The sequence below is a fragment of the Aegilops tauschii genome, chromosome 4 (genome assembly GCF_002575655.3).
Source record: "Aegilops tauschii subsp. strangulata cultivar AL8/78 chromosome 4, Aet v6.0, whole genome shotgun sequence".
Taxonomy (NCBI): Eukaryota; Viridiplantae; Streptophyta; class Magnoliopsida; order Poales; family Poaceae; genus Aegilops; species Aegilops tauschii.
The window spans coordinates 219,861,918-219,879,779 of NC_053038.3; positions in this window are offsets into that span (position 1 = coordinate 219,861,918).

Here is a 17,862-nt window from a genome sequence, read left to right on the forward strand (position 1 = left end):
CTTTCTCTCCAGGTCGCACTTTGTATTGTTCATACCACTAAGTACTACTACGTGTGGTCTCCGACCGAGAAGTGGAAGTAGTGGAGACGCTCTACCACGCTATTTTTTACGCTGGGCTCTACCACGCTGTTCATGTCCCACTCCTTTCGCTGACGTGTGGGACATCCAGCACGTGCCGTGTTTGGCACCCCTCGTCGTAAGAGTTGAAACCTAGCATTCATCAGAAATAAAAAATAATTATAAATCGGCAGTGATACTATTTTTTTTTGCGAACCAATCAGCAGTGATACTGTACCACGCGGTTTCCTTGCTCCTCGATATCGGAAAGAATACTTCCGTTCGCCAACATGTGGGACGTCGACCATCCTGATCCACTTGCCATGCACTCAGAACTCCAAGGGACAGTCACCCAGGTCGTCGCGCCGCAGTAACAATGACTAATGAGCCGTCAAATCACAGGCCCACTTCCCACTTTGAAGTTGCTCGGACGAAGGAACCATCATGACTTCGTTGAATTCTGCTTCTTGAAGAAAACTACTGTACCAGCAGTACTTCTAGCTACAGTAGTTACTCCAACACAGGCCTCCTTTCGTTCATAGGATAGGAATATGAAAATCATAGGAAGTGAGATGACATGCATCTCAATTCCTATAGAGAAAGAGATGCCATTTGATTCTTAGGATAGGAATTTTTCCATTTAGTCTAGGCTAATGTACTGGTAATTTGCTCTAAAAACTACAGTAGTAACTAGTAGTATTGGTACATGCTCGTACTCAGACACAGACACACACACTAACTACTAGTACTACTACTTCTCACATGCTGGCCAGACACCGTCGTTCTCCTTCCAGGCTTTGTCGGCGACACCCCACCGTGCTTGGATCTCCGCCAACCTCTCCGGAGCAGCGCGTGCGTCCTTTTCTTTCTTGTGGCGGCGGGCCTCTCTTTTCTTGAGTGCTTTCTGACTTTTCCACTCCCTCTGTGCGGCTCTGGCCGCCTCTTGCTCTACCGCCCATTCGGCCTTGGCATCTTCAAATTCCTCCCACATAGTTGTGAGGTCGCGAGCGGCGATGAACTCGGCACGGCGGGATGCCATCGCTTCCCTACCATTTTGTGTGCGGTCGTGGGCGGCGAGGGACTCGGCGCGGCGGGATGCCATCGCTGCCTTACCGGTTAGTGTGCGGCGCGGTGGCATGAACGACGCTTGGTGAGAGCTCTGGGGTGGAGTGGCCGGACAACTGTATAGTGCATTGGTTTGTCAAGAGCTCAAGGACAGAATACGAAGCAAATTTGGATTCCCCTTCAATCCTGGTCATTTATTACCGAGTAACTTGCATTGGCGGTCATCGAACTTGTCTTGATAGCTCACTTTGATCATTGTATACGAGATATGGTGATTATACGATCACTAGCTCAGCGTATAGCTCCGTATTTGTCTGGTTGACCAGTCAAACAGTCCGCATGCGCCTCATCAGCTCGTGTTCTTTATCTATCTACGCGGGCCTACGTGTCAATGGAGAAAGAAATACTGTAAAAACCAAAATTATGCATATGTGGGGAATCAAACCATGGACTCGTCACTGCAACGCACCCTCGTCAGCCAAATGAAAATGAAATACTTCGCGTCAGACACTCACGCTCACGCTGTCAAAGCATGCTAATGCATGCACGTCGCCCTCTAAATTAAAGTCCTGCTCATGGCGCAACGCAAATGGCGAGCCCATCACCTACGCGCCCCGGCGGTGCCTGACATTACTGTTTAGACGTTTGATGGAGGCCTACGCGAACGCCGAGCATGTATTCACCTGGCTCAACACCAACGGTCATATTCGGACCGCCTTGCTCATGTATATCGTCCATCACAACGACAATCTATAAAACAGCCTAAGCTAGAGAGGGTACTATGGTAGTATGGTACGGAGTATGTACTATCGTGAGCGACCGATCTTAGTGCCACTGCACACCGAAACCCCTTCCATCGCTAGCGCGCGCTTCCCGCCTGAAATGGTCACCGTCTCTCCAGAATGTCAATGCCACATTCACCGGACTTAACTGCAGGTGCAATTGGTGTGTCACTTACATGCGGGCCAGATGCCCGTTGGGCCCACATGTTAGTAACCCAAACGCATCTGCAGTTAAGACACTGAAGCAGCGTCCGCATTCACGCCCGACGAACCTACTCCGGCGCCAGTTGTCCATCCGTCTGCCGCGGCTCATTGCCATTTGCCCGCTATATCAACTTGAGCCCCAGCTCCCAGCCATAGCCAAAGACCCACACTTAGAGCATAATTGGTTAGATGCCAAAAGTTGGCATGCCAATATTTGGCAAATGCCAAATGTTGGCTAGTGATTGGTTGGCTGCCAACTTTTTTTGTCAATCTCACAAAAAATTGCCAAATACTGGTAACTTTTGATTTTGCCAAATGTTGGCAATGCCGAATGTTGGCATCAAACAAATTATGCTCTTATTCTCCTCCGGTCCCTTCCTTCTGTCGGCACCACTTCAACCATGGCCTCCTGGCTCTCCGAAGTTCTCTTGGACGTATTGTCACAGGAGCAGACGAGGGACATCGGCGGCTCCGCTCCGGGCGCGCTCCAAAGCTCTCTTCGACGTACTGTCGCAGGAGCAAACGAAGGAGATCACCGGCACCCCCCCGGCCGCCCTCCGCCGCCACGACCACGAAGCCGGCGCGCGTGCGCGGGCGCAGCCAGCAGCGAGAAGGAGTAGTACACGGTAGGTCGCTGCCGCTCTGGTCCCGGGAAGGCCACCGCTACTCCACTCAGTCGATGCCAAGCTTGGTGGGGTAAACATCGGCGGCCAATTAGCCGCTTGACGGCGACGTGGAGGCGGAAATCTTCAGAACCTTGTGCTCCAGAGGAGGAGGTTATCGAGGCGGATGAGGAGGAGGCAAAGGCAATGGCCGACTTTCTCGGGTTCATGGCCGGACATGGTGGTCGGGCGCCGGCGATCGTTTAGATTAGATTTATAGTAGGTTTAGTATGGTTTGTGCGAAATATGTAATGAATTTCGTCCAGTTTGTAGGAAATTTTTTCGAAATGTAATGAATTTCATCCGGTTAATTTGAAATTTGCTTTGTTTGCATGAATTTCGTCCGGTTAGTTCATATAGTTGTCGAAAGGTATGCGGGCAGCATCGGATGGCATCCATCAGTGTCCACGGACAGATGCCGGTGTAAATTTGTGGGCCAGCGCTGGAGATGCCCTAACTATCATGCTATAATCGCTAACAATCCTCCATTATTTGGCAGGGAAAAGTTATCCCTCGATCAAAATCAGATCCGCGGTATTTCGCACTCCTCCCGCGTAAGAGTGTAAACTCTTGCTTACATAAAAATGGAGCAAGTGGACGGCACTGTAGCACGTCATATCACTCGAACTAGCCCGCCTAACGAGCGGGAAGGCACCGCCCTCGTCATTTTGTTCTGGATTTCTATCGATCGATTGCGCAAAAATGTTACGCTTCGCAAGTTCGAAAGGAAAAGGCGGCACACTTACGACTCGTACACGTCGCAACCCCGACAGTCCGGCTCGCACGCCGCTCACCATAGGGGACACACGTTGTCTTGCAATTTCACTGACATGTGGGACCGTAATTGAATAAACCGTCGATAGCCGAAATCTAATCGCTCGGCGGGCGTCGGCTGAGAAGAGAGAAACGGGGGAGGGAGAAGAGATCGCCCGCCTGCCGCACACGGACTCCAAGAAATATATGGTGACAATGTGAGGTGGGCCATGCTGGAGTCCGGACCACTTCCGGAGCGCGCTCTCACCGCCCTGGCCCCTCAAGACGCCAGCTGCCCGCCGCATGCATGCATAGCAAGTAGTACTCCTTATGTGGAGGAGAGAGAGTGTAACGCCCACGATGCGGCTATATCTCCCACGTGTCGAGGCACGACTTAGGGGCATAACCGCATAGTGGTTTTGTCGCAAGAAGGGTCATCTTTACACAATCCCATGTAATGAACAAGAATGGGATAAAGAGTTGGCTTACAATCGCCACTTCACACAATACATAAATATCATCATACATCATCCAAAATACAATCATATAGACCGACTACGGTCAAAATCCAGATAAAAATAAGACAACCCCAAATGCTAGATCCCCGATCGTCCCAACTGGGCTCCACTACTGATCATCAGGAAAAGACACATAGTAACGACCACGTTCCTCGTCGAACTCCCACTTGAGATCGACGCCATCATCTGCACTGGCATCGTCGGCACCTGCAACTGTTTTGGTAGAATCTATGAGTCACGGGGACTCAGCAATCTCACACCCGCGAGATCAAGACTATTTAAGCTTGTAGGAAAAGCGAGGTGCAAAGAGGTGGAGCTGCAGCGGCAAAAGCATATATGGTGGCTAACTTGCGCAAAGAGAGCGAGAAGAGAAGCAACGGAACGGACGTCATCTTGCAATGACCAAGAAGTGATCCTGAACACCTACTTACGTCATACATAACTCAGACCGTGTTCACTTCCCGGACTCCGCCGAGAAGAGACCATCACGGCTACACACGCAGTTGATGTATTTTAATTGGGTCAAGTGACAAGTTATCTACAACCGGACATTAACAAATTCCCATCTGCCTCATAACCGCGGGCACGGCTTTCGAAAGATAATACCCTGCAGGGGTGTCCCAACTTAGCCCATCATAAGCTCTCACGGTCAACGAAGGATAAACCTTCTCCCGGAAAGACCCGATCAGTCTCGGAATCCCGGTTTACAAGACATCTCGACAATGGTAAAACAAGACCAGCAAAGCCACCCGAATGTGCCGACAAATCCCGATAGGAGCTGCACATATCTCGTTCTCAGGGCACACCGGATGAGACATCCTACGAGTAAAACCAGACCTCGAGTTTCCAAGAGGGGGCCCCGCAGTCTGCTCAGTTCGGACCAACACTCGAAGGAGCACTGGCCCGGGGGGTTAAAATAAGATGACCCTCGGGCTCGCGAAAACCCGGGGGAAAAAGGCTTAGCTGCAAATGGTAAAACCAAAGTTGGGCCTTGCTGGAGGAGTTTTATTCAAGGCGAACTGTCAAGGGGGTCCCATAAATCACCCGACCGTGTAAGGAACGCAAACTCAAGGAACATAATCCCGGTACAACAGTAACTAGGGTGGCAAGAGTGGAACAAAACACCAGGCATAAGGCCGAGCCTTCCACCCTTTACCAAAATATATAGATGCATTAATTAAATAAGAGATATTTTGATATTCCAACATATCCATGTTCCGACATGGAACAAACTTTAACTTCACCTGCAACTAGCAACGCTATAAGAGGGGCTGAGCAAAAGCGGTAACATAGCCAAACAACGGTTTGCTAGGAAAGGATGGTTAGGGCTGACATTGCTAAAATGGGAGACATGATATAGCAAGTGATAGGTAGCGGAGCATGGCAATAGAGCGAACAACTAGCATAGCAAAGATAAATGTGATTTCGAGGGGTGGTCATCTTGCCTGCAAGGTTCTCAAAATTGTCGAAAGCTTGATCCTCGTAAGCGTACTCGACAGGTTCCTCGTTCACGAACTCGTCTCCCGGCTCTACCCAAGACAAGAACACAAACAAACGGAACCACAATCAACAACGAGAAATGCACAAGCAACATGATGCAAAACATGTATGATATGCGAGATAGGTATGCAATGCATATGCGTGCTCCGGAAGGGAAAATGATGAACATGGCAGTAACTTGGCAAACCAAGCATGCCACTGGAAAGATGAGATGATTTTGGTCGAAATCGATATAAAGATCACCGGAATCGGATGCACGGTTTGCAAATGGCAAGCAAAACAAGAATGACACTAATCTGCGATAAACAGCAAGATAGCACTTAAAATGCAACAAAAACAATGCTATAGCACCCCAACATAGCAACAAAGCACATGAAAGTAAACAACAGGAGATGCTTGACAAAATATAAATACTGAGCTACGGCTAGTTCACAACATATCAAGCTCAAACAAGCATGGCAAAAGTGCAAAAGATTACAGGTTCACAGACTTGGTGAAAAAACTGGACATGGCAGAAATCAGCATCAGGTAGCAATGTTCAGAGCAAGAAATCAACATGCTACAGGAACTTAACATAGCAAAACTAGGCATGGCAGTGATTCTACTAAAAGCACATGAAAAAAGTCCCTTACTGACCATAAGCCAAAAAGGACCAGAAGATATGATGGCAAGCATGTAAACATAGCAAGTTTCGTTATCAGGTTTCAGACTTAGCAGAAAACAGAGCATGGCAGAAATATTAATATGTAGGCCTCTTTGTGAGCTTGATACACTCACTACAGAAGAACGCATGACAAACCAAGCATACCTACAGCATGATGGCATGTTTATAAAGCTAATCATAGCAAGAACACAAGCATAGCATGTATGTATCAACTACAATAAGCTTAGCAAAATTACAAATCATGTTAAGAATCTGCCAGGAATATTTTATAGTAAAAGTGAAGCAAGATTGAGTCATGCTATGGCACTCCATAATTGCAAACAATTGCAGGAATGGATCAATTACAACTATAGCTACAAAACATCCTTAATGAACATCTCCAAAATATGCATGGATCTCTCTGTAGCATCAAGATTACATGGCAACAAAATTACAGCAGACAAGGACTTGGAGAAATCACTGTCCCTGAAATCAGAAATATTACGGGGCCTACTTTGCAAGCTTGTGCTAGTCACCACAGAGATCAAAAAAATACATGGACTACTCCACTGGAAATATGGCATGGCATACTTCAAAACAGATGTAGAGCTCATGCCCAAAAGATGCACAGATTAAATGATACAAAAATGACAAATCTCCAAGTTCTGCTAGGAACCAGAGAATAATAGCAACTAGCCCTTTTCCAACGAAGATTTGGGCATCAAGATGACCTCAAATGAACATGGTGCAATTGAACAAAATGAGGAGCATCACGAGGCGAACAATTTGACATATTGCACGCGTGAATCGGAGCTACAAGCACGGAGTTCCGGAGCTATGAACAGAGGCATATGCAGAGAAAATTCCACGACTTAGAAAAATAAAGAGGGGGCTCGGGTCAACCTTCCCCGTTGACCCAGATCGGATCGGGGCCGGCTCGGGCACGGGCTCGCGGTGGCCGGTGCGCTGCTCGCCGGCGGAGGAAGGAGCGGCGCCGACGCGGGCAGCCGGAGGCGAGGCCGGAGGGAGGAGGCGGCGGGGCTGGCGGCGTCGGAGGAGGAGGCTGGCGGCGCGCTGGCGGCGGCGCGGGGCGGCGCGAACAGGCGGCGGCGGCGCGGCACGGCGGCGGCGGCGCGGCACGGCGGCGGCGCGCGGGCACGGCGGCGGGGCGGGCGAGCGCGGCGGCGGCGCGGGAGGCGAGGCGGCGGCGGCGCGCGGGCGCGGGCGGCGGGGAACGGGCCGGCGGGCTTGCGGGCCGGCGCGGTGGAGGAGGCGGCGGCGACACGTGTCGCGCTCTGATTGGCCGGGCGGCGCGGCGGACGTTGTCCGGCCGGAGCGGACGCGTCCGGCGCGGCGCGGAGGGAGAGGGTTAGGGTTTCGTCTGTGATTTCGTATACGGGAGGAGATGTCTATTTATAGGTAGAGGGAGCTAGGAGACTCCAAATGAGGTGCGGTTTGTGCCCACACGATCGTGATCGAATGACCTAGAGCATGGAAGAGAGTTTGGTGGTTTTTGGGCTGGTTTTAGAGGGGGTTTTTGCTGGACACTCAAATGGACTTTGCGGATGCCCGGTTAACCGTTGGAGTAACAAACGACCTCCAAATGGAACGAAACTTGACCGGTGGTTTCCGGGTGGTATATTAAGACCACATGACAAGCCTCGGTCCATTCCGAGAAAGTTTGACACATGCACACGAAAGAAAACAAGAGGGGTGCACCGGAGGAGATAGGAGCGCCGGATTGGAAAACGGACAACAGGGAAAATGCTCGGATGCATGAGACGAACACGTATGCAAATGCAATGCACATGATGACATGATATGAAAATGCATGACATGACAAAATACAAAACGAAAGACAAAACCCGACAATGGAGGGAAAATCATATCACATAGCCGGAAATGGCAAGAGTCGGAGTTACAAATATGGCAAGTTACATGCGGGGTGTTACAACACTCCACCACTACGAGAGGATCTCGTCCCGAGATCTAGGACTGAAAGAACTCTGGGTATTCGGAACGGATATGGTCCTCGTGTTCCCAGGTGGCTTCCCGGTCGGAATGGTGCGACCACTTCACTTTCAGGAATTTGATTGACTTGTTGCGAGTCTTGCACTCAGTTTCTTCAAGAATAGCAACGGGGTGCTCATGATAAGACAAATCTTCTTGGAGGTCAATCTCTTCGAAGTTGATAGTGCGCTCAGGCGTCTTGAAGCACTTGCGGAGCTGTGACACATGGAACACATCGTGCACGTTCGCGAAGTTGGAAGGAAGCTCAAGTTGATAGGCGAGGTCGCCTCTTTTACCAATGATCTTGAAAGGACCCACGTATCTAGGGGCAAGCTTCCCTTTGATACTGAAGCGACGAGTGCCTTTCATTGGAGAGACACGGAGGTAGACATGGTCTCCGATCTCGAAAGCCAAATCACGATGCTTACTATCATAGTAACTCTTCTGGCGCGATTGCGCGGCTTTGAGATTATCACGGATGACTTTACACATTTCTTCAGCTTCAGTGATTAAGTCATTGCCAAGAAGTTGGCGTTCACCAGTCTCTGACCAATTGAGAGGAGTACGACACTTTCTGCCATAGAGAATCTCGAATGGGGCCTTGCCCGAACTCGCTTGGAAGCTGTTGTTGTAGGAGAATTCAGCATAAGGAAGACAATCTTCCCATTTCATGCCAAAAGAAATGACACAAGACCTGAGCATATCTTCAAGAATTTGATTGACTCGCTCGACTTGGCCACTAGTTTGAGGATGGAAAGCTGTCCTGAAGCGAATGTTAGTGCCCATGGCCTTCTGGAAGGAGTCCCAGAACTTAGAGGTGAAGATGCTTCCACGATCAGAAGAAATCAATTGTGGAATGCCGTGCAAGGAGACAATTCTGGAGGTGTAGAGCTCTGCCAGCTGAGCTGCTGTGATGGATTCTTTGATTGGAAGGAAATGAGCCACTTTAGAAAGCTTGTCGATGACAACGAAGATAGCATCATTTCCGCGCTTGGACTTTGGAAATCCAGTCACGAAGTCCATTTCGATATGATCAAACTTCCATTCTGGGATAGCAAGAGGTTGGAGGAGACCAGCTGGTCGTTGGTGTTCTGCTTTCACTCTCCGGCAGACATCACATTCATTCACGAATTGAGCAATTTCTCGCTTCATTCGAGTCCACCAATACGACTGCTTGAGGTCATGATACATCTTCGTACTTCCAGGATGAATGGAAAGGAGAGAATTGTGCACCTCATTCATTATGACTTTCCTTAGGTCACCTTTAGGAACCACAATCCGGTCCTCGAAGAATAAGGTGTCTCTGTCATCAATGCGATAGCACTTGTATTTGGAAAGACCCTTGTCGATACCACGTTTCACCTTCTTCACCATGGCATCAAGGAGTTGTGCCTCACGAATTTGATCTTCCAAAGTAGGAGATACTATGAGGTTGGCAAGAAAGCCTTGAGGAACAACTTGGAGATTCAGCTTGCGGAAAGCTTCACAAAGATCCGGTTGGAAAGGCTTGAGAATTAAGCTGTTGCAATAAGCCTTCCTGCTTAAAGCATCTGCAATGACATTAGCCTTGCCTGGAGTATATTCAATACTCGGATTGTACTCTTGAATCATTTCGACCCATCGAGTCTGCCTGAGGTTGAGGTTGGGCTGAGTGAAGATATACTTGAGACTCTTGTGATCAGTGAAAATGTCCACTTGTCTTCCCAACAAGAGATGTCTCCACGTTATCAATGCATGGACAACTGCCACCAACTCAAGATCGTGAGTGGGGTAGTTCTTCTCGTTGGGCTTCAACCTACGAGAGGTATAGGCCACAACTTTCTTCTCTTGCATTAACACAGCACCGAGACCTTGGAGAGAAGCATCACAGAAAACTTCATACGGCTTGGATTCATCAGGAGGAGTCAAGACAGGAGCTATGACTAGTTTCTCTTTGAGAGTGTTGAAAGCAACGTCACACTCAGGAGACCAGACATACTTCACATGCTTCTGTAGGAGGTTGGAAAGAGGTTTTGCAATCTTGGAGAAATTCTCAACGAATCTTCGGCAATAGCTTGGAAGACCCAGAAAACTTCGAAGATGCTTGACATTTTGAGGAGGTTCCCAATCCAGAACTGCGGACACCTTCTCGGGGTTAACAGCGATGCCCTTGGCAGAGATGATGTGACCAAGGAAAAGAACTTCATCGAGCCAAAACTCACATTTGGAGAACTTCGCATAGAATTGATACTCTATGAGCTTGTCGAGCACCAATCGCAAATGTTTGGCATGATCCTGCTTATTCTTGGAGAAGACCAAGATATCATCAAGATACACCAGAACGAATTCATTGGTATAGGGGTTGAATATGAAATTCATCATCCGAGAGAACACTGGAGGAGCATTGACAAGGCCGAAAGACACGACAGTATATTCATAAGAACCAAAGCTTGTTCTGAATGCTGTCTTGGGAATATCTTCTTCATGAATGCGAATCTGATGATAACCCATACGAAAGTCAAGCTTCGAGAATACTTTAGCCCCTTTGAGTTGCTCAAAAAGCTCATTGATGTTGGGAAGTGGATACTTGTTCTTGATTGTCTTCTTGTTCAATGGACGGTAGTCGACACAAAGTCGGTCCGTGCCATCCTTCTTCTTGACAAAAAGAACACCACAACCCCATGGAGAAGAACTCGGCCTGATCAAACCCAGATGTTCTTGTTCATCGAGCTGCTTCTTCAATTCCTTCAGCTCGTTAGGTCCAAGCTTGTATGGACGCTTGCAAACGGGTTCAGTACCAGGCTCTAGTTCGATAACGAACTCAACTGGCCGATGAGGAGGCATACCCGGAAGCTCTTCTGGAAAGACATCTTGATACTCGCAAACGACTGGAATTTGAGAAATGGCATTCAATTCGCCCTTCTCATTGAGAGAGAAAAACCGAATGGTTTCATCACGAGTGGCAAAAATAATCACATCCTCAGACGAGTGTGTCAATTGAATTTCCCTGGCAGCACAATCAAGTTGAGCCTTGTGCTTAGAAAGCCAGTCCATCCCGAGAATTAGATCAATATCCGAGTCACCAAGAACAATTGGAGAAGATTGGAATTTATAGTCGCCCATCTTGATGGTAACATTCGGAACCATGGAACTTGCATTCATGCATTTTCCCGGAGAGACAACTGCTAACGGCCTAGGCAATCCTTGGAAATGCAATTCATGCTTGGATGCAAAAGGTCTTGATATGAAAGAAAGCGATGCACCAGTATCAAAAAGAACTTTTGCAGGAATATCATTAACAGGAAGATTACCCGTTATCACATCAGTAGATTCCTCCGCTTGAGCTGCATTCATCATGTTCACCTTTGCAAACTTTGGATTATGCTTGACCACTGCATTGCTGGAAGATCTGATAGGAGGAGGAGGAGGAGGAAGACGCCTCTGGTTGAAGCACTTGTTAGCATAGTGACCTTTCTGCTGACATTTGTTGCAAGTCACCTCTGAGAGTGGATGGTGATAAGGAGCATTGGACTTTGGAGCTTGATTCTGAGACTTGTTCTGATAGGCAGAGTTGGAAGAGTTGGAAGAACCATGGCCACCTTTATTCTTCTGCTGATAAGGCTGACGAAACGGAGGAGGAGGAGGCAACCAGAACTTCTGTTGCTTAGCTGTCACAAGTGAGGAAGAAGAAGACTGAACTGCGTCTCTGACTCTCTTCTTAGAAGCCTCACACTTGAGCTGAGCAGCCTCTTGCTTCAGTGCCATATTGTAGAATTGATCAAACTGAGTAGGCTCAACAAGAACGAGAGCTAACTGCAGATCCTCTTTAAGGCCACCTCTGAAGTGATAGATCATGCTCTTCTCATCAGGAACGTCTTGTTTAGCGAAGCGAGCAAGTTTCTGAAACTGAATGTTGTATTCATACACAGACATGTTGCCTTGCTTGAGATTGCGGAACTCCTCGCGCTTGCTCTCAACAACACTTTGTGGAATGTGGTGCGCTTTGAAGTCCCGACAGAAGTCAGTCCAAGTGATCACACGACCTCCTCTGGAATCTTTGTATTGTTGATACCAATCAGCAGCTTGGTCCTTGAGCTGGAAAGAAGCGAACTTGACATAGTCCTCAGGCCTGACATTGCTACATTCAAAATGCTTGTTGATGTCCACGAGCCAATCATCGGCATCCGTGGCCTCGGCACAGTAGCTGAAAGAATTGGGCTGATTTGCGAGAAACTGGTTGAGAGTGGCAAAGTGAAACTGATTGTTGCCTTGACCTTGATTGCCTTGATTGCCTTGATTGCCTTGCCCTTGAGTACGTTCTTGCAAGAGTTGCAGAATCATCTGAGCATTGGCGTTGGTGGCTGCCATGATTGCTTGCCATGCCTCCGGAGGTGGAGGTGGTGGCGGAGGGTTCGCTTGACTCACTTCATTGCGATCCGGATTCTGACGCGTTGGCGGAGCCATCCTGAAGAGGGTGACATCCATTAGCATCTTGATAGACGAATAGACAAGTAGAATCAACGGATAGAAATTGCAACATATAGTCTTCACAATAAACATTCGAACGAAGATGAACGAATGAATTCCGTAGTAAATCATCACACTTCCATAAGTTGAGAAGCCACTTGAAAAAGATATGGAATGAACAAATGAATTCGAAGAAACTCGAATACCATAATAAAAAATAAAACAAAGTATTGGCTTGCAGAATAAGCCGGAACAAACATATGATAGATATTTCGTCCGAAGTTTTCGTGGTGGGGCCCACACGGGCTCAATCGTACAGCACCATCATGTACAAGGCTGTGCACATGACATACGAAGCGTCCCTGAGTCGGCAAAGCCATGGACTCTTTAAGACACAACGAGACCACTGTAAAATCAACCGTGGAAAGGCGGACCACTAGACGTCGAACCCCAATCTCATATCATGCGTCTGTCGGAAAGATATCCTAAGGCTACTTGAATTCCCACTTATAAACTCCCGAAACTTTCCGGTTATGCAATCTGGTGTAGGGGATACAGGGGACACAAAATATATCACCCAAACTAGCAATCCCTAGATCCAGCTGTATCCATCCGTCAACACATAACCAAGAAACCTTCGGAAATCGTTTACCTCAACCTTCGAAAAACATCTGTTATACAAGTTATGGCAGTACTCCCGAACTCCCGCCCCAGTACTGGGTGGCGTCATGGTGATCTCACCAACAACTGCATAAAAGAGATTTCGATGTCGGCGAAACTCAGGTATTCCAGAACTGCAACGATAAAATTGTGACGACAACACCTCGGAGCTCAACTCCCCGGGACACTGGCACAACCCCTAAATGTCAGGAGGCACCAAGAACAATGTTCTCGTCACAAAACCATCAGAACGATTCCAAGATACCCGCGTGATCCTAAATTTTTTTTAGTGAAATTTGAGGAGAGAATAGTCAAAACTTCTACGTCAGGAGACCTCACCAGAGCGACGAAGGGCTGAGGAGTAAAAAGAATCCTACTCTCCGATATATATAATCCTAAGACTCAAAACATTTTGTTCTAGACTCAACAACGCCAGCGATTCGATCAAGCAGGGGGCTCCTAAGTCGGGGATGGCTCTGATTACCAACTTGTAACGCCCACGATGCGGCTATATCTCCCACGTGTCAAGGCACGACTTAGAGGCATAACCGCATAGTGGTTTTGTCGCAAGAAGGGTCATCTTTACACAATCCCATGTAATGAACAAGAATGGGATAAAGAGTTGGCTTACAATCGCCACTTCACACAATACATAAATATCATCATACATCATCCAAAATACAATCATATAGACCGACTACGGTCAAAATCCAGATAAAAATAAGACAACCCCAAATGCTAGATCCCCGATCGTCCCAACTGGGCTCCACTACTGATCATCAGGAAAAGACACATAGTAATGACCACGTTCCTCGTCGAACTCCCACTTGAGATCGACGCCATCATCTGCACTGGCATCGTCGGCACCTGCAACTGTTTTGGTAGAATCTGTGAGTCACGGGGACTCAACAATCTCACACCCGCGAGATCAAGACTATTTAAGCTTGTAGGAAAAGGGAGGTGCAAAGAGGTGGAGCTGCAACGGCAAAAGCATATATGGTGGCTAACTTGCGCAAAGAGAGCGAGAAGAGAACCGACGGAACGGACGTCATCTAGCAATGACCAAGAAGTGATCCTGAACACCTACTTACGTCATACATAACTCAGACCGTGTTCACTTCCCGGACTCCGCCGAGAAGAGACCATCACGGCTACACACGCAGTTGATGTATTTTAATTGGGTCAAGTGACAAGTTATCTACAACCGGACATTAACAAATTCCCATCTGCCTCATAACCGCGGGCACGGCTTTCGAAAGATAATACCCTGCAGGGGTGTCCCAACTTAGCCCATCATAAGCTCTCACGGTCAACGAAGGATAAACCTTCTCCCGGAAAGACCCGATCAGTCTCGGAATCCCGGTTTACAAGACATCTCGACAATGGTAAAACAAGACCAGCAAAGCCACCCGAATGTGCCGACAAATCCCGATACGAGCTGCACATATCTCTTTCTCAGGGCACACCGGATGAGACATCCTACGAGTAAAACCAGACCTCGAGTTTCCAAGAGGGGGCCCCGCAGTCTGCTCAGTTCGGACCAACACCCGAAGGAGCACTGGCCCGGGGGGTTAAAATAAGATGACCCTCGGGCTCGCGAAAACCCGGGGGAAAAAGGCTTTGGTGCAAATGGTAAAACCAAAGTTGGGCCTTGCTGGAGGAGTTTTATTCAAGGCGAACTGTCAAGGGGGTCCCATAAATCACCCGACCGTGTAAGGAACACAAACTCAAGGAACATAATCCCGGTACAACAGTAACTAGGGTGGCAAGAGTGGAACAAAACACCAGGCATAAGGCCGAGCCTTCCACCCTTTACCAAAATATATAGATGCATTAATTAAATAAGAGATATTGTGATATCCCAACATATTCATGTTCCGACATGGAACAAACTTCAACTTCATCTGCAACTAGCAACGCTATAAGAGGGGCTGAGCAAAAGCGGTAACATAGCCAAACAACGGTTTGCTAGGAAAGGATGGTTAGGGCTGACATGGCTAAAATGGGAGACATGATATAGCAAGTGATAGGTAGCGGAGCATGGCAATAGAGCGAACAACTAGCATAGCAAAGATAGAAGTGATTTCGAGGGGTGGTCATCTTGCCTGCAAGGTTCTAAGAGTTGTCGAAAGCTTGATCCTCGTAAGCATACTCGACAGGTTCCTCGTTCACGAACTCGTCTCCCGGCTCTACCCAAGACAAGAACACAAACAAACGGAACCACAATCAACAACGAGAAATGCACAAGCAACATGATGCAAAACATGTATGATATGCGAGATATGGTATGCAATGCATATGCGTGCTCCGGAAGGGAAAATGATGAACATAGCAGTAACTTGGCAAACCAAGCATGCCATTGGAAAGATGAGATGATTTCGGTCGAAATCGATATAAAGATCACCGGAATCGGATGCACGGTTTGCAAATGGCAAGCAAAACAAGAATGACACTAATCTGCGATAAACAGCAAGATAGCACTTAAAATGCAACAAACAACAATGCTATAGCACCCCAACATAGCAACAAAGCACATGCAAGTAAACAGCAGGAGATGCTTGACAAAAGATGAACACTGAGCTACAGCTAGTTCACAACATATCAAGCTCAAACAAGCATGGCAAAAGTGCAAAAGATTACAGGTTCACAGACTTGGTGAAAAAACTGGACATGGCAGAAATCAGCATCAGGTAGCAATGTTCAGAGCACGAAATCAACATGTTACAAGAACTTATTATAGCAAAACAAGGGATGGAAGTGATTCTACTGAAAGCACATGAAAAAAGTCCCTTACTGACCATAAGCCAAAAAGAACCAGAAGATATGATGGCAAGCATGTAAACATAGCAAGTTTCGTTATCAGGTTTCAGACTTAGCAGAAAACAGAGCATGGCAGAAATATTAATATGTAGGCCTCTTTGTGAGCTTGGTACACTCACTACAGAAAAATGCATGACAAAACAAGAATACCTACAGCAAGATGGCATGTTTATGAAGCTAATCATGGCAAGAACACAAGCATAGCATGTATGGATCAACTACAATAAGCTTAGCAAAATTGCAAATCATGTTAAGAATCTGCCAGAAATATTTTATAGCAAAAGTAGAGTAAGATTGAGTCATGCTATGGCACTCCATAATTGCAAACAATTGCAGGAATGGATCAATTACAACTATAGCTACAAAACATCCTTACTGAACATCTCCAAAATATGCATGGATCTCTATGTAGCATCAAGATTACATGGCAACAAAATTACAGCAGACAAGGACTTACAGAAATCACTGTCCCTGAAATCAGAAATATTACGGGGCCTACTTTGCGAGCTTGTGCTAGTCACCACATAGATCACAAAAATACATGGACTACACCACTGGAAATATGGCATGGCATACTTCAAAACACATCTAGAGCTCATGCCCAAAAGATGCACAGATTAAATGATACAAAAATGACAAATCTCTAAGTTCTGCTAAGAACCAGAGAATAACAGCAACTAGCCTTCTTCCAACGAAGATTTGGGCATCAAGATGACCTCAAATGAACATGCTGCAATTGAACAAAATGAAGAGCATCACGAGACGAACAATCTGACATATTACACGCGCGAATCAGAGCTACAAGCACGGAGTTACGGAGCTATGAACAGAGGCATATGCAGAGAAAATTCCATGACTTAGAAAAATAAAGAGGGGGCTCGGGTCAACCTTCCCCGTTGACCCAGATCGGATTGGGGCCGGCTCGGGCACGGGCTCGCGGTGGCCGGTGCGCTGCTCGCCGGCGGAGGAAGGAGCGGCGCCGGCGCGGGCAGCCGGAGGCGAGGCCGGAGGGAGGAGCCGGCGGAGCCGGCGGCGTCGGAGGAGGAGGCTGGCGGCGCGGGGCGGCGCGAACAGGCGGCGGCGCGCGGGCACGGCGGCGGGGCGGGCGAGCGCGGCGGCGGCGGCGGGAAACGGGCCGGCGGGCCCGCGGCGGGCTCGCGGGCCGGCGTGGTGGAGGAGGCGGCGGCGACACGTGTCGCGCTCTGATTGGCCGGGCCACGCGGCGGACGTTGTCCGGCCGGATCGGACGCGTCCGGCGCGGCGCGGAGGGAGAGGGTTAGGGTTTCGTTTGTGATTTCGTATACGGGAGGGGATGTCTATTTATAGGTAGAGGGAGCTAGGAGACTCCAAATGAGGTGCGATTTTCGCCCACACGATCGTGATCGAACGACCTAGAGCATGGAAGAGAGTTTGGTGGGTTTTTGCTGGACACTCAAATGGACTTTGCGGATGCCCGGTTAACCGTTGGAGTACCAAACGACCTCCAAATGGAACCAAACTTGACCGGTGGTTTCCGGGTGGTATATTAAGACCACATGACAAGCCTCGGTCCATTCTGAGAAAGTTTGACACACGCACACGAAAGAAAACAAGAGGGGTGCACCGGAGGAGATAGGACCGCCGGATTGAAAAACGGACAACGGGGAAAATGCTCGGATGCATGAGACGAACACGTATGCAAATGCAATGCACATGATGACATGATATGAAAATGCAAGACATGACAAAATACAAAACGAAAG